Raw genomic sequence first — 22,543 nt, forward strand, 5'->3', positions numbered from 1 at the left:
TGAGCACATGTCCTGTCATGTGATAGGTGGTCAGGGGTGTGTGACCCTGGTCACAGGCACTGGCTCAGCACCGTGGCCTCCTCACTGCTGGGTGCTGGGTGGACCCAACATCTCCGAACAGTTTTCTAACTTGGTGATTGGACCATTTGGGGCTCACTTTCATTTCTAGCTGGGGGTTCGGGAGATAAGGGTACTAATTACTTGAAATTCCAAAGTAAGCTCAGAGGAATTGTGAAGTGGAGGGCATGAAGATTGATGCTTGATCTCATGCAAGGTGTCAGGAGGGGAGGCCATCTATGTTTGATAACCCACAATCCATGCCATTTAAAGCTAATATTCCTTTAAAGGCCAACTAACAGCCCTGTGATTAGAAAAGCACCTTGTTTGAACTGATTTTACACCCAGTTCGACCACTGAAGGTCTAAGTGACCTGAGCACCTAATAATATTGAATATTTATGGAGCGTCTGGTATGGGCCAGTCACTGAACCAAGCGCTTATTTACAAGACATATCATACTTTATTCTCACATCTTGCGAGGTGGAGACCATTATTATCCCCATTTTACAAACAAATAAACCAAAATAAAGCAGGCTTAGAGAGGTTATATCATTTGTCCCCACTGCTATATTTGGTTTGCTAATACTTTCTTTAGGATTTTCACATTTGTCTTCTTGAGTAAAATGGGCTTATAATTTTTCTTATCAAATTTTGGGGTCAAGGCTTTTTTTCTGACCTCATAAAAATCTTAAGAAATCTTTCTTTTTTTGGTCTGTCTTCCAGAGGAATTGTATAAGATGTTTCTTCCTTCTATGTTTGATAGCATTTGCTTGAGAAACCATCTGGATTTGAAGAATTCTTTGTAAAAGGTTTTTAAATGATATATTCAAATATTTAGATTTTCTATTTATTCTAGTGTAGGTTTTTAAATGATGTATTCAAATATTTAGATTTTCTATTTACTCTAGATATTTTATTTATTCTATTTATTTTAGTGAGTTGTGTTTTTCTAGGAATTTTATACATTTCATTAAAACTTCCAAATTTATTGGCATAAAGTTGTTCACTTTTAAAATATTTTTTTCCATCTGTCCGATTTTTTTTTTTTTTTTTTTTTTTTTACAGAGACAGAGAGTGAGTCAGAGAGAGGGATAGACAGGGACAGACAGACAGGAATGGAGAGAGATGAGAAGCATCAATCATTAGTTTTTCATTGCGCATTGCAACACCTTACTTGTTCATTGATTGCTTTCTCACATGTGCCTTGACCGTGGGCCTTCAGCAGACCAAGCAACCCCTTGCTGGAGCCAGCGACCTTGGGTCCAAGCTGGTGAGCCTCGCTTAAACCAGATGAGCCCGCACTCAAGCTGACGACCTCGGGGTCTCGAACTGGGTCCTTCCGCATCCCAGTCCTACGCTCTATCCACTGCGCCACCACCAGTTCAGGCCCGGCTGTCCGATATTTTTTCCAAACTTACTTTTTATCTTTGATAACCTTACATTTAAATTTTACTTCCTGTAAGCAGCATATGATTGGGTTACTTAAAACACACTTCATTAACTTCTAAATTTTAGTTGTGTATGGTTCACTTACATTTAATGTAATTATTGTTATATTTTAACTTAAATCTGTGATCTATTTGCTTTCTATCTGTCCCCCCATATTTTACATTTCCTTTACCTTCTTTTGCCTTCTTTTCTATTAATTAAATATTTATTATTCCATTTTTTATATTCTGTTAGCTCATTGGTTTGAGGTATATCTTGGTTTTGTGAAGGCCTAAACCTGACACAATGTTGGATGCCTTTATACAGAAAAATAATAAAATTTTATAAATACAGTATTTGGAATAAATATACCAAAATATATGAGCAATAAAAGAAATCACAGCAAATCTAAAACTTTAAGAAGCTGATCAATATCACAAACATCACCAAACCCAGAAGAAAAGGCATAATATGTTTAATGGACAGCCTAACATACTCTGTAATCTTTTTCCTTCTCTCCTGTGCTGCTTTTCCTATGACAATAATCTTATAATATTATTGGCTGTGGCAAGACTAAAAAGAGAGCCTGACCAGGTGGTGGCGCAGTGGGTAGAGCGTTGAACTGGGATGCGGAGGACCCAGGTTCGAGACCCCGAGGTCACCAGCTTGAGCGCAGGCTCATCTGGTTTGAGCAAAAAGCCCACCAGCTTGAACCCAAGGTCGCTGGCTCCAGCAAGGGGTTACTCAGTCTGCTGAAGGCCCGCGGTCAAGGCACATATGAGAAAGCAATCAATGAACAACTAAGGTGTTGCAACATGCAATGAAAAACTAATGATTGATGTTTCTCATCTCTCTCTGTTCCTGTCTGTCTGTCCCTGTCTATCCCTCTCTCTGACTCTCTCTCTGTCTCTGTAAAAAAAAAAAAGACTAAAAAGAGAATTCAGCTTGTCCTCTAATGTGGCCAATTGTTGCTGCAATCAGAGGAGAGAATTTTGTTTTGATCCAACAGCAGTAGGAAACAAATGGCTTTTAGAATTGCATACCTGAAACCTATATAATTTTTTTTTTGTATTTTTCTGAAGTTGGAAATGGGGAGGCAGTCAGACAGACTCCCGCATGCACCCGACCAGGATCCACCCAACATGCCCACCAGGGGGTGATGCTCTGCCCATCTGGGGCATTGCTCTGTTGCATCCAGAGCAATTCTAGTGCCTGAGGCAGAGGCCATGGAGCCATCCTCACCACCCGGGCCAACTTTGCTCCAATGGAGCCTTGGCTGCGGGAGGGGAAGAGAGAGACAGAGAGGAAGGAGAGGGGGAGGGGTGGAGAAGCAGATGGGCACTTCTCCTGTGTGCCCTGGCTGGGAATCGAACCCGGGACTCCTGCACGCCAGGCCAATGCTCTACCACTGAGCCAACCGGCCAGGGCCAAACCTATATAATTTTATTAACCAATGTCACCCCAATAAATTCAATTAAAAATTTAAAAAAGAAAAGAAAACCAATTCACTGCTGTGAATACACATCTGACGATTAGAAACATGTTCCAGGCCCTGGCCGGTTGGCTCAGCGGTAGAGCGTCGGCCTAGCGTGCGGAGGACCCAGGTTCGATTTCCGGCCAGGGCACATAGGAGAAGCGCCCATTTGCTTCTCCACCCCTCCGCCGCGCCTTCCTCTCTGTCTCTCTCTTCCCCTCCCGCAGCCAAGGCTCCATTGGAGCAAAGATGGCCCGGGCGCTGGGGATGGCTCTGTGGCCTCTGCCCCAGGCGCTAGAGTGGGTCTGGTCGCAACATGGCGACACCCAGGAGGGTCGCAACATGGCGACGCCCAGGATGGGCAGAGCATCGCCCCCTGGTGGACAGAGCGTCGCCCCTGGTGGGCGTGCCGGGTGGATCCCGGTCGGGCGCATGCGGGAGTCTGTCTGACTGTCTCTTCCTGTTTCCAGCTTCAGAAAAATGCAAAAAAAAAAAACAAACAAAAAAAACATGTTCCAAAGACAAGCTGCTGTCTTGACCTGTTTCAAACCTCACTTCTGTGTGGCTATGCACGTGCCCCACACGCTTGGCATGGGGGACATACTCTTTCCACAGTGCATTCTGGGTCCTGCGCCATGCAGGTGGGTGGGTCATGAGACCCATGCAGGTGCATAAAAGGATCATTCATGGAAGTTATTCTGAAACACCCAGAACTATCTTAAATATACACAAATGTGACCATGAATTCCCAAATACATTTCAAAGACCTGAACAAAATGTGATCTCAGCTCAAACACCCACCCCCCAGCCAGGTAACACGTGCACATTAGTTGGTGTTTCACCATTTTCACATACAGATTCTGCATGTTTTTTTGTTAGTATATGGGGTGTTGTTTTAAATGCTACTTTTTTTTTGTTCAATTCCAAACTGTCCTTTACTAACATATAGAAATATCATCGGTTGGTTTTTGTGCATTGATCTTGTATCCTTGAAGTTGGATACAAGAGGAGCACACTTGTTCTAGTAACTTGGGCAGACTCTTTGGGAATTTCTAGAGTCTTGTCATCAGCAAAAGGGACAGTTCTGTTTCTTCTTTTCCGACCTATATTCTGTCCATTCTCGTTGGAGCCTTGCTGCTTGGGCTAAGACGCCAATCCGATGCGATGCGAAAGCGCTGCCAGCCAACGCCCGGCCTCTTCCTTGACCTTGAGGAGCAGCACTGAACCTTTTACCAGTAAGCGCAACGTTCACTGTCAGTTTTTGCGTGATTGCCTTTTACCAGGTTGACTTGGAATCAATTCTAAAACGGAGGTGGGAAACTCCAGAGAAACGTGATTACTTTGGGAAGTTGGACCCTCTCCGGGAAAAATCTCTGTTCTTCTCCAAACATCAGAAACTCAAGCAAAAACGGTTTGAGTGGCATTGCTCACAGCGATGACAGGCTCCACTGTGTGACACTCTGGGAGAAAGCGTCCTTTCCAGGAGACAGGCACGCAGGTGTGACCACCAATTTCCCGCCAATGAACACTTCTGTCATTGTTATTCCTGTCATTCGTGCCATTGTGAGCTGAAGCCCTCTGAGAGGACACAATGTCAATCCACTCATGTGGTCCTAACACCCTCCTAAAATGGTTCAAGAGGAGCCGATGCGCCCAGCCCCCTCGCACCCCGCCCCCAGCAGTGGTGGCTGCTGGGGCACAGGAAGCACTGACTGCGGCCTCCCAGGCCTACTTGATATTCTGTAGACAAAGGCATCAGTGGTCAGAATCCTTAGCTGAACCTGCCTGGCCGCTCCGGAGGCTGGAGGGTGCTTGGCAGGAAGGCCAGGAAGTGAAATAACAAACACAGTCTCCAGAAAATGCACCCTGCAAGGGAGCCTGGGAAACCCTGTGGCCCTTCGCTGCCCTGCCCTGTGAAGAGGTCTGGGGCTCGGGATGCCCTGTAAGTAGGCCACTGTGGAGGGCACTGAGGACTGAGTGCTTCTGCGAGCCCCACGCCTCCCCTGCTGGGTCTCCCACCCCGCCAGTGCCTCTGTCCCTGGGTCTGGCATTCACTCCCCAGTCCACAGTGCAAGTGACCATGGAGTGATGGCAGGTGAGGGCACTCAGCCCACTGTCAGAACCCGGGGGGTCATCTGGAGCCAGGAGGGCAAAGGAGTGGAAAGGGAGGGAGGGGACAGCAGAGAGGGTGGGCCGGTGTGCCAGGGCGGCTGCTGCTTTTGCAGACCTCCTGGGCGCCTAGAGTCACAGGAACAATCCGCATCGCAGTGAAATCAGAAAGTGAAGGGGGATCCGAGAGGTGTGCAGGCCACCGCCTCCCAACACCAATGAGTGAACTGGGCTTGGGGGTCTCGGCGGAGGGTTTCCCCAGTGGCAGAAAAGGACACAGCCCGTGGTGGCCTGTGCACTTGGCCCCTGTTGGTCTATGCACTGAGGGGGTCTCACCCTGGCTTACCTTCCCTCCTGGGCTTGCTTCTCCCACAGAGTTCTGCTCCCCTCCCCACCCCCAACCGCAGGGCTCTGAGATTTCAGAGGAGGCAGCAGCCTCAGCAGGACCGAGGCAGCTGGCCTCTCATAGTTTCTGCTCAGTCAACAAGGGATACTATCAGGTGTGATGCCAGGCCCTTCAGCTGAAGCTAGAGATTTGCAGAAACCCCGTGACCTAGTCTCAAGCTCAGTCCCGGGAGGGCCAGCTGTGCTGAGGTGATGCCAGCCTGCACAGGAAGTGCCTGACAGGCTGCAGCAAGGACAGGACGTGGAGGGTCCTCACCACCTCCAGGACACTGAGCCCACCTCTCCTGTGGGGGCCCTTCGGGTCTAGGGCAGGGCGGTGTGGGCGGAGCCCCAGGACCTCCTGGGTTGGACACCAGCAGTTTGGAAAGCCAAAGGAAAGACACCCACCCAGAGGGGCCAGAGCAGGTCTGGTGGCCTCTAGGGCCGAGAGGAGGAGCAAGTCGGGAGGGAGGCTCGGTGCAATCTAATGCCAGGGGTGAGAGGCAGAAGGGACACCCTTCCTTTTCCATGATCCCAGAGAAGAGGGGGTCCGTTGTGAAATCCACCTGTGCTGCTGTTTGAGCTGCAGACATGGGAATGGCCATCTGGTGGCCCCTTGAGCGGGAGGGCAAAGGCCCCCCAGAGTGGTGGGTGCCGTGCTGGGGTCATATGGGTTGGGGGGAGCTGCAGGGACCCCTCTTCTGCCCTCAGCATGTCCTGCAGCAGACTTCAGCTGCCACGCCACCCCAGCGTCCCAGAAACGGTTCTGGGGCCATGGCCACCATGCTTGGTGGACACTGAAATGTCCGGAATGTCAAGCCCAATGCTTCCTGCTCCACAGGCGTCTTCCCCAGGGTTCTGCGGGGGAGATCTTGAAAGGATGTGTCATGAATGTTCCTATTTCTAGTACATTATCCTGCACTCAGGCACGGGCCCCTTGCCATCTCCTCCTCATTGTCAGTGTGTGTGTATGCGTGCGTGTGTATGCGTGTGTGCGTGTGTGTGTGTGTGTGTGCGCACGCGCAGTTAGAATGACTAGTGCCGGCCAGGATCTGGGTCCCATCCAGCTCTGCCCAGCCTTGCCAGGTGGCCTCAGACAAGTGGACTCACTAACTCTTTGGGGCCTTCTCTTTTTTGTCATCTTTAAAAAGGACTGCACCCCCTTAGAGGGTATTCAAGAATCAGGGGCAATGACGGGAAGCTGCCTAAAATTTCTTTCCAGAATGGACGGGTGTGTATACAAGGGTCTATCCTCTGTGATTCATTCACTCATTGAACAGACATCCTTGCGCCCAGAGCTGAGGAGTCCATGGTAGGAAAAACAGGGTGGCACAGCCCTTGTCTTCAGGAAGGTGACAATTTCATAGGAAAGACAGACATGACTAATAAACATACAAATGTATCAATGTCCTAAAGGTACATCTGACTTGGAATGAAGCACAAACACTGGATTGGGGTGGGGGTGGGGGTGGGGCCAGAGCCGCAAGCCCAGGACAGACCCTGCTGTGGGTCCAAGAAATCTGTCACCAGGGGCAGGACACAGGCGTATTTGCCAGAACAATACTGCTGGTATGGGAATTAGTCCAAACAAGGAGGGGGTAGATGGCAGGGTACAGGTTCCCAGGAGTACAGACCAGTGTCAGGAAAGGCCAAGGGACAGGGGCTTAGAGGCAGGAGGTGTGGTCCCTTAGAGGAGCAGCAGGACCAGCAGAACCCAATTCCTGGAGAAGTAGGGCATCAAGACCACAGAAGGACCCCACACAGGGAGTGGGGTTTCTGAGCTTCTCCCATGGTGGAGGCTGCTGACAAGGGGCGATGGCCACAGAACTCCAGTCCGGCATGGTCACACCCCTCCCCTCACCCAGCTTTAGAGCCTTTGGGTTTGGCCCTTATTTCTGGCTCTAAGCACGACCCAAGGACTCTAAAGCTGTCCCTAGCTTTTCACTTTGCCTGTCCATGCTGTTTGTTCAAGGTCAAAACTCTATTTAGTCATCTTGCAATTGCTCTGGGCAGTGCTGGCCTCCTGGACCGGAGCACCAGCCAGACTGTCTCTGGGCCTCCCGGAGGGGTGTGAGCAGCAAGCCGTCGCCAGCCTGGGGCTCTCTTACACATCTCTCTCTGGGAACTGAGTCTGGGGTAGGGACCATCTTCTGCTCAGGGCACAGTGGTCCCAGCATAGTCAGCAAATGTGGGCTGAATGAATGAATAAGAAAAACAACAACAACAACAGATGGCTAGTGGGCCAATGATGTCTAGAACCAGGAGGCTCTTTACTATATAAATGAAGTACAGTAGTTGAAGAGGTCCAGAATTTCCTGGGTAACTACTGGCCAAAATATCTTTTTTCTAGAGGGAGTTCTAAAAGGTTAATACATGTACCCCTAGACAGAGCTAACATTCGAGCCCTACAACAAGAGAAAACAAACCTGGTCTAGCCCTCGATATTCATAGTACTCTATATCTTTCAACAGTTCTAGACACAAAGCGCTGTCCTCTTGGAGGCTTCACGATGACACTATCAAGTGGGTGATCTTTGTGCCCGTTGTAAAGGGGAGGACACTGAAATTTGGAGAAGGTGGGTGGCTTGCCCACGGGCACACAGCAAGTGGCCGGCAGAATGCAGGCGACTTCACTTGCTGAGGCTTAAAATAGCAAGTCACACTCTCAGCCTTGGAGTATGGCTTGTACAGTTTGGTGCTGGTTAATTTCATTAAACTATTAAACCATTTGGCTCCTTCTGCTGTGTTTGTTTTCCATCTTTGAAGGAGTCGGTGAAGACTGACCCACGGCTCCAGCTCAGCTGCCCCCACATTATTTTTCTGCCATGTCCCAGCTCCCCCCGATGCTGACATCAGCAAAATCATATTCTTAAAGAAGGGGAGCTCTGCAGCTGGAAACCTTCCAGGGGCAGCAACCAGCAGGAGTTCCTCGTCATCAGACTTCCACCAGCCGACAAGCTCAGAGCCGGTTGCTGTGAGAGGTCTGGGGTAGGAAAAGAAAAAGATATATCTGAAAAGGAAACCACTGTTCCAAGATGCCTCCATGCAGCCTGACCAGGCGGTGGTGCAGTGGATAGAGCATCGGACTGGGATGCGGAAGGACCCAGGTTCGAGACCCCGAGGTCGCCAGTTTGAGCTCAAAAAGCTCACCAGCTTGGACCCAAGGTCGTTGGCTCTAGCAAGGGGTTCCTCGGTCTGCTGAAGGTCCATGGTCAAGGCACATATGAGAAAGCAATCAATGAACAACTAAGGTGTTGCCACGAAAAACTAATGATTGATGCTTCTCATCTCTCTCCATTCCTGTCTATCTGTCCCTGTTTATCCCTCTCTCTGACTCTGTCTCTGTTAAAAAAAAAAAAAAAAAAGATGCCTCCATGCATTGTGAAGAGCCAAGGAGTTAATATAGTCCCCACCTTCATTAGCGGTACAAAGAAATACACAAATAAGAGCGTTATTACCAAGACACTTCAATGACCAGCACGCTGGATGGAAACACCTCTTTCTTGTAGCTGTCCAGGCATCTACGTTAAATCAAGTAAGCTGGGAGGGCTCACTGGGGACCATGTGATTGGAAACCAGCTAAGACAATCCTGTGGAGGGGTATGATGACTCCCAGAAATCAAACATCACTTTGTTTTTCTCCATCACCAACCCTCCCTTTGGGTAGTAAGAATGAACCTCAGTGATGTTGGAGTTCCCCTGACCTCTTGCTCTGAGGTTCCAGTCAATTCCAGGGATGGGGTGATGATGGTGGGAATTTCATATTGCTTTGGGAGAGGGGACGTCTCATCTTCAATGTCGTCTTCTCACCCTGACATCAACTTGTGACATCAGCGGAAACTGTTCCATCTGGTCGAGTGTCTGCACAGTTTGTCCATAGGCCTGTCTCCTGGTCTGTCACCTCTCAGGTCCTCCCAAAGCTACCTGAGGACTTGTGGGGATGCTCTTCAGCTGCTGTTGACAGATGCTAGTGACAGAAAACTCTGGGAGGCGGGCAAAGGTCCTGCCCATCTGGACACAAGATGCCATGTCTTCTCCTGGAAGCCATTATCTCTAAGTTAGGAAACTCACACACTTATTTGGGATTTTGATGTCATCCTGAGGCTCCAGCGTGGGGAACGGTCACTTGACCTCTTGTCTCCAGCACCTCTCCATCTAAGCTCCCTACTTGGCTTGTCGGCATCTCAAGCCCAAGAGCAAGGTGAAGGGGAGGAGGGACCCATGAGATAATATGTAAAAATAGTATGCTCCACAGTAGTCACCCAGTAACAAGAACCGCTCTCATTTGTTGATGTAGCATACTGCTGTTTACCAAGAGCTTTCGCCCCATTCGCCTCATTCACCCTTATGATGACCCATTACATACACGTACAAAGTATTGTGCCCACTTTGCAGACGAAGCCACTGAGGTCCCCAGTGGAGAAATGACTTCCTGATGCCCCACAGCTGGTAGGTGTCAGAGGCGAGACGGCACCTGGGTTGACCCCCTACTTTTCTGTGTCCGGGGAGTCTGTGACTAGCCTTCAGAGCAGAAGTGGACAAGGCGGGGGCTGATGCAGAAGAACCGGAAGGGCTCCCAGGCCCCCTCCTCTCACCTAGACACCCCTCACACAGGTTCCTGCATTGGTTCCTCCAGAGGTTGAGGGTAAGGACCCAGGGAAATTACCCCCAGGGAGGAAGCCATGAAGGCAGGGCCTGGCCAATCGACTCCAGGGAGGAAGTGAGCAGTGAGTGTGATGCGGGAGAAGGTCGTTGTCCAGGGCTGTGTGCTGGGGCCGAATCTGGTCATTCTCACGCACACGCTGTATGATTCTGCGTAATTTATAAAGACACACACACAAAAACAAACAAACATGCTTTATGCCTCAGTTTCCCCATACATAAAGAGAACACAGTAATAGAATCTCCCTCAAAAAGGTCAGTATGAGAATTGAATGGAAAAAAGCAGGTGAACTATGTCAGCCCGAACTTGGCGCAGAGCGGGCATCGGGAACGCCAGTGGCATTGAAGGGAGGCTGTGAGAAAGCACGCAGACATTGATACTTCCCAGCATCATTTAGTGCCGCAGAAAGACACCATGACCGAGGGTCGTACATCCCCTCTGACGCAGCCCTCCCCCGGGGAAGCGCAGGGTGAGGGGGAGAGTCTGACCTGGCCAGCAGGAATGGGTGCAGAGCTCAGAGACCGTGGCCAGAGGCCAGCATGCCATGTCCGGTGTAAGCCAATGGATGATGAGCTTGTGGAGGCGGTGTGAGCCAGAGCAAGACAGACAGCGGGGAGAAAGTCACCCGGTGCCACCTGCCAGGCAGGGAGCCACAGGTGACTGACGTGTGGCTGGGGGGAGCTGCTCAGCTGGCTGGGCAGGGTATTCACCTCAAGCGGCTTTGGGTCCAACAGGGACAGCGATTGTGGCATCGGCAGGCCTGAATGTCACAGCCAACACAGTGTTCGGTGAGGGGTTGGGGAGCTGCCCAGAGAACAGGGCAGAAGAGGGAGCCTTGGGGACGGGTCAGGGTGAGCCAAGCGAAGACAGAGGGCATCCACGTTTATGTGGGCATCAGGAGGGGCACAGGTCCTGAAGGAGCCAAACGGGGAACACAAGGCTCCACGCCTGCATCATACCTGGGTGTCTGAACGAAGAGGGAGTCACCCAGTAGCCCTCTGGGGGAGTGGGGAAGACTGGAGTTAGGAATTGTTTAGTTTGGGCTTCTTTCTCCCTAAATTGGAATCTGAGAGAAACTCTCAGTTTATGGTTGAGACCGATCTTGACTAGAAAGGTTAGAGGCCAAGACTGACTTTGGCAAATTTCGCCTCACTGGGGTGAGGTGCAAGAAATCATTAAAATTAGGCAAATCAGCTGGTTTAGGGGGAAAAAAAAAAAGGAAAAGAAAGGGAAGACCAGCCTCATTTGCAAGACACAGGGCTGGACTTTCTGGACTCTCCCTGTGGCCACAGCCATCCCCTCATGGCCCCTGACCTCTTTAGTACCTGAAAGGTCAGACAGCACTGCCAACAGCCCTCAGGGACACTCAGCAGACACCTGTGAAATAAAAGAACCCCAGCCAGTCACTAACGCCTCAATAGGTGAGTGTCATGAGGACAATGGGAGGCTGGCGATTTAGCGCTGCACGGATGACAATTTTCTCAAATATTTTGTTCCGACAGCATAATTTCAGCTTTTTCTCTTTTCTTCCACTTCAGTTTACTGCTTGATGGTGTCTTCCAGCATCCTGCAATTTCAAGAACGTGTGCACCAAGAATTGAGAAGCCATTCTTCAACACACGGGAGGATGTTAGGGAACGGGACCCGTGTGACATTTTACAGTTGACAAAGGTTTTGTTGCCACAGACTGTGGAACAGAAGGCCATTGTCTTGCGATGCACAGACAGCCATGGTAGGTTTATTTAGAAGTGAAACCATAGAGCCACGAGTGAGTCTGTGTCCTCGCCAACCCTCACCCTGAGTTTTCCCACCCAGGTGTGTGGATGACATCAGTTCTCCAGCCACGGCGGCAGCAGAAGGAAAAGTAGAAATAGAAGAAAAGGAGTAGGGAGAGACGTTCACCCCACACATCTGTCTCCAGTGAGTCTTACAAAGAGCTGAGCCAGGACTCAGCTCTCTTCATAGTACAGAGAGCTGGGACCAGGGCAGCAGCCGGATGGGCACCATGCAGACTTGGTAACCGGGTCCCGTCTTGGCAGTGATTGAGGGGGGCTAGAGCTGGGGTGAGTGGGGCCACCTCTGACCATCTGGGCCTTCTCTTGATGCCTTTGAGAAATAGTCTCTCTCTTTCTTCACAGGATGGGGAGAATTAATCAGCGTTTGCAAAGATCTTCTTGATCCTTGTCGAGAGGTGCTGGCCAGCTCTAACTATCCAGGATGTCAGCGGTCACTGAGCTCTCTCTAGGGCAGCGTCCCTGCCTGGGAAGATGGCAGACAAGATAGCTGCCTTGCCACGGTCAGAGTCAGCCCTCACCACGGGGCACCACTGCTGCGGATGTTGATCTGTGTCTCCGGTGTGCTGCCCAGATCCCAGACTTCCACAGGGAGGTGGCATCTCATATGGGGACGTTGTGACACTAGACCTGTACCCTGACCCCTCCCACCCCACTAGGAGGAGGCAGCTGTCTACAGGGTATAATTTGACAAGCTCCCAAAAGGGTTCCCGCAGTCAAAAACAACTCCCCATTACTCCTTACAGGGAGCAGGCGGGGAGGGGGTTCTGGAAATGCCCCCATTAAAGATTCACTCCTTTGGGTCTTGGATGTTTTTCCAAAGCGTGTGGGATGTCATCATGGTAAGAGAATGCAGCCAAGAGTCAGGACAGGCTCTGGCCTCCGTCCCTTGGTGCGGTTGGTACTGGCTGTGCTCTTTCTCGCCTGGTGACCTGGGGTGAACCCACTGTCTTTCTCTCTCTCTCTCTTTTTTTTTCCATCTAAAATGACTACACTAATGCCTGTCTTGCAGGGTTGCTGGGAGGATCAAGCGAGATAATGGATGTGAAAGCCACACGTTGCAGAAATGTAAGAAGCATTATTATTGCTAAAATGCTAGTCCAGCAGGGCTGGCTAATCCTCAGGCCAGATTAGTTGATGGCTCCCGGGGCCCAGCAGACTCCTGGGGTGGGCAGCACAGAAGAGCCAGAGGACCACAGTGGAGGGGGGAGAAAGACCCCAGAAGAGGAAAACGAAGGGACCCCCTACCACTGTCATACTGGCTACAGTCTTGGGGTAAAAAGAGGCTCAAGATCTTTTCAGTACCACGCCTCCCTGGCACCCTGCCCTCCTGTTGCCCAAGGATGTGAAGGCTCAGGGAGACTCACTCTGTCCAGGAACCAATAAGTAAAGGAACCAGGAGTGTCTGGGTCTGTGCAGACGCATCACCGAGGTAATTCAGGCAGCTGGCCAGTGTGGGTGGGGTGGCCCACGTGCGTCAGACCAGCGTAATTGCTTCCTTTTGTTAGAATTTCCTGGGTAATCTTCTCTGCTTTGTTGGGAGGAAAGAACCAGCCTGGCATCTGCGAGCCAGGCAGCCAAACATACTGGGTCTCCACCAACAGGTTGGCACATGCGTGAATTATCGCCGGTGGGAGACCACAGGCAAGCGATGTGCTGGGGGAGACATGGGGAGAGGGGACGGCTGGGGACAGAAATGCTCCTGCTGTCCTGCTGGGGAACCTGCTGAGAGCCAGCCCCGGGCTTGGGCATTCTGCATCCACAATCTCATTGAATTCTGACCTCAGCCCCTGTCCTGAGCATTCTGCATCCACAATCTCATTGAATCCTGACCTCAGCCCCTGTCCTGGGCATTCTGCATCCACAATCTCATTGAATCCTGACCTCAGCCCCTGTCCTGGGCATTCTGCATCCACAATCTCATTGAATCCTGACCTCAGCCCCTGTCCTGGGCATTCTGCATCCACAATCTCATTGAATCCTGACCTCAGCCCCTGTCCTGGGCATTCTGCATCCACAATCTCATTGAATCCTGACCTCAGCCCCTGTCCTGGGCATTCTGCATCCACAATCTCATTGAATCCTGACCTCAGCCCCTGTCCTGGGCATTCTGCATCCACAATCTCATTGAATCCTGACCTCAGCCCCTGTCCTGGGCATTCTGCATCCACAATCTCATTGAATCCTGTGACCTCAGCCCCCCCCCATGGGGTGGCCTCTGGGAGTGGGAAGAACTTGCGTGTGGAAGCCAGACTCGGTGGATTTCTTTCCCTACCCAGCCCGTGGCCCTGTGACGAGGGGAGCTCCCCACCTGTCGGAGCTCCAACTCCCTCACCTGTGAAACGAAAGTGATCTAGGCTGCCTTGGCGGGTGTGGGAGAATTCACCACAGTGGGGGGACGGCAAGGCCCCTGACAGGCACGCAACCCACACGCATGATACGCGGTGGGGCTACTCTTCTCAGGTGAAGACTGAGGAGGTGAGGACCCGCCAGTGTCGCCTTGCTGGTCAGCAACAGAGCAGGGTCCATCTCCCTCCCAAGGAGCAGGCGTTTTGCTCAGAGGCAATTCAACTGCCACCCTTCACAGCCCCCATGGGGTAGCTTGCTGGGTCTCACCCCACTATCTGCAGGCAGGGCCAGGGTGATCACAGCACCATTTCTGCAGCCTGGCACCTTGTACACCACAGCAGGTCAGAAATGTCTGCAGAACAGTCTAGGACAGTGGTTGAGAAACTGTGGCTCATTTAAAAAATTTGGCTCTCAAAAGAAATTTCAATGTGGTACTATTGCTATTTGGCTCTGTTGACTAATGAGTTTGCTGACCACTGGTCTAGGATAGCTTGACCCAGCTGACAGTCAAGGCTGCTATGTCACTAGTATCCACCGTGGGCCTGGTCTTTGGAGCTGGGACACACGCAACAGGTCCCTCATGTGACATGCAAGTAGTCTGCACGCATCTGGTGCTGCCTTCATGACAGGAAGGGGCCCCATGAAACAAGATCTGTCAGCGGGATCAGAATCACCCCAAACCCCCAGAGGGGTGGGGGTTGGGGGGCTGGATGATAGAGGTGAAGGGAGCAAGCAGAATAAATTGGTGGTTACAAAATAATCCCAGAATGTCAAGTACAGCAGAGCAAATACGATTGGTCATATGGTAACAACTATGTATGGTCCCAGATGGGTATTAGACTCTCCGCGGGGAGATAACTTCATAAGTTATCTAAATGTCTAACCACTGTGCTTTACAGCTGAAGCTGCTATAAAATAATATTTATGAAATGTCAACTGTAATGGAAAATTCTTGAAACGGAAGAAATTACCTCAGACGGGCACTGCGCAAAGGGGGGACACCCTAGGAAACACGTGATGAAAACCTCTGGGGAAGGTCACATGAGACTGTCAACAGGAACATGCTTTGGAAATGCCAAAGCCTCAGAAAATGAAAGGGAGCCCTGTTTATCTGAATAACACGATCTTGGCGTGGGTGTGAGTGGGTGCTGGTCCTCGCTTCCCTGGGCTGGGGGGGGAGGGCAGAACCGGGACAGAATCCGGTTCCTGACACACACAAGAGATTACGTTTAGGAGAATAACAGCCAGACAGTGCCCTCCCTGACCCCAGGCAGTCCCTGTGCCCATCTCAGTCCCAAGGCCACCGTGAAGCCCTCGCCTCGATCACCAGAGGAAAGCAGACATTCTTGACCGACGCCATCCAGGCAGAGGGCAGGGGTAGAATGGGTTCTGGCTTCCTGGCCGAGTCCACGGTTGCTTACTTTCAGCTACCGTCTCTCCACCAAAGACAAAGCCCCTGGCAGGCAGGCTGTACTAAGCTGCAAGACCCTTCCGCCCCTGGCCAAGCACCCCACCACTTGGGTGATACCAGCCGTGTGCCTGTAACTGACTGCACTGAACCCGAAGGGCTCCCACACCGCCAGCTGGGAGCTTCTGGGGCAGGTGCCAAGGTGCTGTCCCTTGCTGCCTCTGAAGACAGCACCATGACCAGAGTGGGCATGGTAAGAAGCAGCTGGTTCCATCCCCTCCAGACAGAAGGCGAAGTTTGTGCCGCCAGGCAACACCTCAGTGCCTGCCCCATGACTTGACTTTACCCCAGAGGCTTGGGCCCCAGCCTGCTGGGAGAAGTCACATTGCTCCAGCAGCCACAACAGGGACCTTAGAGAGTGGGTAATTAGGGTCTCACCTGGCCTACTGCATCCTGACAGCAGGAGGCTCCCATCCCTCTTCCTGTTTCTTGGCCATCCAGGACTCTGCCACCTCCCTGGCAGAGAGCATTTGGCTTTCTCGATCTGTGTAAACAAGAATTTCGTTTCAGCCTGACCAGGCGGTAGCGCAGTGGATAGAGTGGCGGACTGGGATGCAGAGGACCCAGGTTCAAGACCCCGAGGTTGCCAGCTTGAGTGCGGGCTCATCTGGTTTGAGCAAAACCTCACCAGCTTGGACCCAAGGTCACTGGCTCGAGCAAGGGGTTACTCGATCTGCTGTAGCTCCCTGGTCAAGGGACATATGAGAAAGCAATCAATGAACAACTAAGGTGTCGCAATGTGCAATGAAAAACTAATGATTGATGCTTCTCATCTCTCCGTTCCTGTCTGTCTGTCCCTGTCTATCCCTCTCTCTGACTCTGTCTCTGTCTCTGTAAAAAATAAAGAAAGAAAGAAATACATACAAAATAAATTTGGACTCAGAGATGTAAAAAAAAAAAGAATTCCGTTTCAGTCCAACAGCACCAATTGATTGGAAGAGGTACTCTGTGCAATGCACCGTGCTCACACCTGATGGTGGAGTCGGCAAACACATGTTCATCCCCTGATGTCAAGGAGTCAGAACCTAGTGGAGAACATGGCAGAGGACACGAGAGTCCAGTGGCAGCCGAAACAGTGAGCTGGACACAGTGCTGGTGCAGAACGGCTCCCTGGGTGACGTCACCATGAAGAGAAGGTGGACAGGAAATGGAGCAGGACACGACACGGCGAGGTGCCATTTTACCCGCTGCAGTGGTGAATTTTATGGGCCAACTTGCCTGGGCTAAGGGAGGCCCAGAGAGCTGGCGAAATAGTATTTCTGGGTGTGTCTATGAGGGTGTTTCCGGGGAAAGAGGAGGCATCTGAATTTGAAGACTGAGTAAAGCAGACCACCCTCGCCAGGGTGGGCGGGCATCACCCTCTCCGTAAAGGGCCCAAAGAGAACAAAAAAGGTGGAAGAGGGGTGGATTCACTTCCTCCGTGTGAGCTGGGACAGCCAGCCTCCCCTGCCCTCAGCCATCGGTGCTCTGGGGCTGTCAGACTCAGAACAGGACTTACACCACCGTCAGGCCCAGGTTTTCGGGCCTTCTGACTCAGACTCACACCATGGGCTCTTCTGGTTCTCAGGCCCTTGGACTTGGACTGCTCTCCCAGTTCTTCAGCTTGCAGATGGCAGGACTTCTCAGACTCCAAGACCATGTGAGCCACACTCTCTAGCAATGTCTGCCTGTGTCTATAGTAATATATCCTGCTGGTTCTGTGTCTTTGGAGAATGCTGACTCACACACCTCTACTGGGGGGGAGGGGGAAGGCACAGTCAGACACCTGCCACTGCCAGGTGCCGGGGAAGATGTGAATCTATGGATTCTCTCTCCTTTTTTTTCTTTTTTATTGAATTTATTGGGGTGGCACCGGTTATACAGGTTTCAGGTGCACAGTTCCACAACACATCTCTGTCCACCGTATTGTGTGTTCACCCCCAAGTCACCTTTCCATCCATCACCACTTATCCTCCTTCTACTCTCCTCCACCGCCGCCACCACACTGTTGTCCATGTCGGTGAGGTGGTTTTTTTTCCTTTTTGCTCAGTCTCCCACACACCCCTCAGCCCCTCTCAGCAGCTGTCAGCCTGCTCTCTCTCTAGGAGTCTGTCTCTGTTTGGCTGGTTAGTGCATGTTGTTCATTAGATTCCACATGTGTAGACCAGTGGTTCTCAAACTTTTTGAAGTCAAGGTGCATTTAAAATCCTACAAATATCCTGACCTGAGGTGGCACAGTGGATAAAAGCATCTACCTGGAACACTGAGGTCGCTGGTTCAAAACCCCGGGCTTGCCTGGTCAAGGTACATATGGTAGTTGATGCTTTCTGCTCCTCCCTCCCTTCTCTCTCTTTCTCTCTCTCTCTCTTTCTCTCTCTGTCTCCTCTCTCTAAAATGAATAAATAAAATCTAAAAACAAAACAAAAAAATCCTACAAATAATTGTAGGTGCACTATATACAAATTTCTGAGAAATATGTTATAATAATTAAGTCAAATATTAAAGAAAAAATATATAAAGTCCAAGCATGCTTTTATGGTAATTAAATGAAATAAATAGGACAAAATTAAATTTATTCTGACATTAAAAAGCATTTTTATGTTACATTTTTTGAGTTATGCTTTTTAGAATTTGTAAAAAAGAAGAGTTAAAAATTTTTTAAAAATCGACAAAAAAGTTATTTTTTTATATATATAGATACATTCTTAGTAAGATTTAGAAAATTCGGCAGGTCCCGGCGCGAATGTGTTAAGTTTTTTCATTCTTGTGTTTATGAGAAACATGAGCTTGATGTGTCCTAGTGATTTCTTTAATGTTTGGGCATATATTTGAAAGGCAAACTCTCATGTCCTCATCAATACATTGAAGAATTCCTCTCTTTTTACTTTTAATTGTGCTGAGTGCAGAAAACCCCCACCATACATATCATCTTAACTTTGCATCAAAGGTTAGAAGAAACTTGCCTCCAGCCTTTCTCAGGAACATGGGGGGTAGTGTAAACAATCCAGTACCACAGCTTAACAGCCTTTTGCAACCTAATCAGGCAAGTGAGGTGGGGGGTTGAGCAGACTGTCAGCTTACAGCCAATTCCTCACACCTCTGTCCCCCAAAAATCTAAACTCCAAAAACACTGTTGGGTTTTTGGTCCCCAACAGGCACAAATTTTTCTGGAATACCATAGGGCACACCTACAAACCTTCTAGGACATACCAGTGCACCCTGGCACACACTTTGAGAACCACTGCAGTAGACTCTCCTTATCTCTTGGTGGGAGTCTACATCAGCTGACTATTCTGAAAACAGTTTAACTGTCCCCAGAAGGATAGTCACATACTCTGTGACACGGCAATTCCATTTCCAGGTTCATCCCCGAGACAAACGTGTCTGCATGTGCAAAAATGTGCATGGCAGGTCTGTTGGAAGGCTCACCGACAGAAGACTGGATAAAAAGACTGAGACAGACGCCACCATGGAGTGTCACACACAGCCGTCGGAGGGTGTGAACCGCAGGGACATCACATGACTGGTGACGCGCATCAACTTAACATTAAGTGAAAGAAAAAAACAGGTCCTAAAAGATTACATACAGCATGACACTCTTCTTAAAGAAGATAAAGACATTTAAGAGTGAACAGGTGCATTTTAGGAATACACATAGAAGAGATGAATACGGATAGCTAATGGGAGGTGACACAAACAGGAAAGTAAGAAGTACACACAGGGTTCAGGATGGTGGTTCCTTTGGAGTAGGGAAGGAGGAGAGGTTGATGGGGTGCATCATACAGGTGGCCAAAAGCCATTGTGGAGGCCCTAGGTTTCAGGTTAGGGTGGTGGCTTCACAGGTGTTTATTTCATGACTTTAAAACGTGGCATATAGCATAGGTAGATAGGTAGGTAGGTTGGGCTGTGCATGGACCAATAATAAAAATGTATCCTGAGCCAAGGGGTATGCTTTACCCAATTTGGTGTGCCTAAGGTCCATTTGAATTTTTTTAAGGGGTAGAGGATTCAAGGAAAGGAGAAGTGGCATGAACACCAGGGATGAGTTGGGTGTGTACCCGGGACATCAAAGGAAGCAAGCTTGCTGATGTAGACAGTGACCTGGGCATACCCTGAAGCAAGGGGTCCCCATGCTTTCTCCAACCCCTCTGGTCAGCAGATCAGGGGTAAGTGCTTGAACCACTGAGTCACACCTAGAGCTCCAAGGGCCCGAACCTTCCAGAGTGTTCCAGAATCAGAACGTCCCACAGCTTCACCCCCCAGAGAACAAAGGCGGTAGCCAGCACCCTGTTGCTGGATGTGCCCCTCCCTGTTGGTACCTCTGAGCGGACACGCCTCCTGCCAGGACAGGTAGGTATTCTAGGACTGGAACAGGTGCTATCAGGGTCTCAGGCCCCACCCAGGTTCAAGGTGGGGCCTTGGCCATCACTAGGCATCATCCTGTCAGAGTCCCCGTCCTCCTGGTCATCTGGCGCCCAGCCTGATGTTCTCTAGGACCCAGTCTGCTGTCCCAGCTCAGACCACACGACCAGGCAGGGCCCTGAGGTCCGCATGTAAATCCCACTGTGGCCCCACCCTAGACGTCAGAAAGTTGTGCAGCCTCAGTTACCTCCCTCTGACTCCTCTGGACGCTCCACACCGTCCCACCCCCGCAAACCTGCAAACCCCGGCCCAGCCTCTGCGGTCAGCGAGGGTGTGGTCCAGGCAAGCCTCCTTTGACCACACCCTCGCCCAGGGTCCTGCTCCACCAGCCTCTCCCTCCATTTTCCACCCGTGTCTTCCGTCTCCCCCAACAACCTTTCCCTCACTCCGCGTCCACACATGCCCGGGTTCTGACCTGCCAGAGACAGAAGGCTTTCCTTAGCCCTCCCTACTTGTCACCCAGCCTCTCCTTCCGTTCTCGTGCCAGCCCCTTTAAGAAAAGCCTACATTCACTCTCTCCCCTCCAGTTCCCCCTTCTTCATCCATTACTCAACCAACTCCCTGAAAGAGCTTCGGTTCTCCGGGGTTCTTCTCACTGCCTCTATGATAGAACATCTTCCGTGCCCGCCTTCCCAGCCATCTCAACTGTGTGTTCTCTGGTAACCTTCTCCTTCCCGAAACTCACCATACCCCTGGGTTCCAGGGTCTTGCTTGGACCCCCTCTCACCACTGGGATGGTTTCTTCTCGGGCCCCTTCTTTCGTCGTCGTCCCCCCCCCCCCCCCGCATGTTGATGCGTCTGACTCTGGTCTGCTCTTCTTCCCCTTGACCCAGTCTCCTCGGAGTACTTCCCTGGGAGCTGATTTTGATTCAACCACCACACATACACGAAGGACTCTCAAATCCCTGTCCACAGAAGAGTTGCTTTTTCTGTGTGGTCCTTGACACCTAGTTGACCTGCCGTCACCTTACGCTCCTGTGTCAAGACAGGATTTGTCATCTTCCCCCAATACTTGGTTTCCCCTTCTATTTCTTCACTCAATGGGCACTACCATCGTCCCATCCAACCTGGGGTTCACTCTTGCTTCTTGCCTTCGCCCCCCTCCATTACTGAATCAACCAAGTTCTGCTGTTTCACTTCCTAAATGTTTCTTCTTCCCACCCCCACCATCACCCTAACTTGGGCCGTCACATCTCTAGCTTTTCTAGGGAAGCAGCCTGCGGGCGTATCCTCCTCAAATTCCTCCTCCCTCTGCCGCAGAGGGTGGTTTCCGCTCTGGCCACACCCCCTTCTGCGCCCCTCCCGCCCCCCTTTCTCTAGGAGAAACTGTGAGCGTCTGCCCAAGACGAGGAGGGCCCGGGGTCTCCCCATTCTCCCAAGGCCCCCGTCTTCCCTCCAGAGCAGAGCTGCTGGCCGCCACTGCTTCATCTCATACCCTCATCTCTGGACAGTCCTTACACTCGCTCACCCCTCCCTCGCAGCATAGCAATGTCTACTCATCCTCTGGGCCCCAGGCCAGGCCCGCATCCTCCTGGGCATGCTTCCTGGCTCCCAGGAGGCGTTTGTCCCAGCCCCTAAACCCTGGACTGCTCTTCAGCACCACACTTTCCACATTGCCTTGTATTTGCTTGTCCACATGTCTATTTCCCTCACTAGAACCGGGCCCTCATTGTAAGACCAAGTTCAATCAGTGCTGCTGAAGAGAAAATTGAACAATCTTGTGAGGGTCCTTCCAGCTCGGATGTTTCTTTGCTTCTATATTTGTATTTTCCAAAGTGAGAAGGGGGCGAGAAGGGGGGAGAAGCAGAGAGACAGACTCCCGCATGCGCTCGACTGGGATCTACCCGGCATGTCCACCAGGGATCGATGCTCTGCCCATCTGGGGTGTTGCTCCGTTGCAACCAGAGCCATTCTAGCGCCTGAGACAGAGGCCATGGAGCCATCCTCAGCACCCGGGCCAACTTTGCTCCCATGGAGCCTTGGCTGCGGGAGGGGAAGAGAGAGATAGAGAGAAAGGAGAGGGGGAAGGATGGAGAAGCAGATAGGCACTTCTCCTGTGTGCCCTGGCTGGGAATCGAACCCAGGACTTACACACGCTGGGCCAGCGCTCTACTGCTGAGCCAACTGGCCAGGGCTTCTTTGCTTCTATGTTTGTCAGCTTTAGAAATTGCTGAACTTCGAGCTTCAGAGTAAAGAAGGTGGAGACACCAAATCCAAACCAGAGCCCACGTCATTTCCAGCACTGTGCTGGGTGAGCCCTATTCTAAGTGGTGTGTGGTGTGCGAAGTCCTCCTTCTCTTCAAAGGGAACGGTGGGGTGTAAACCAACTCCAGCCACTGACCCTTCCACTCGACGTCAGGAAACAGGTTTTATTTAATTCTTAGGGCTTCGTTTGCCCATGTCTTAAGTGAAAGCA

This window comes from Saccopteryx bilineata, chromosome 6 (assembly GCF_036850765.1).
Source record: "Saccopteryx bilineata isolate mSacBil1 chromosome 6, mSacBil1_pri_phased_curated, whole genome shotgun sequence".
Taxonomy (NCBI): domain Eukaryota; kingdom Metazoa; phylum Chordata; class Mammalia; order Chiroptera; family Emballonuridae; genus Saccopteryx; species Saccopteryx bilineata.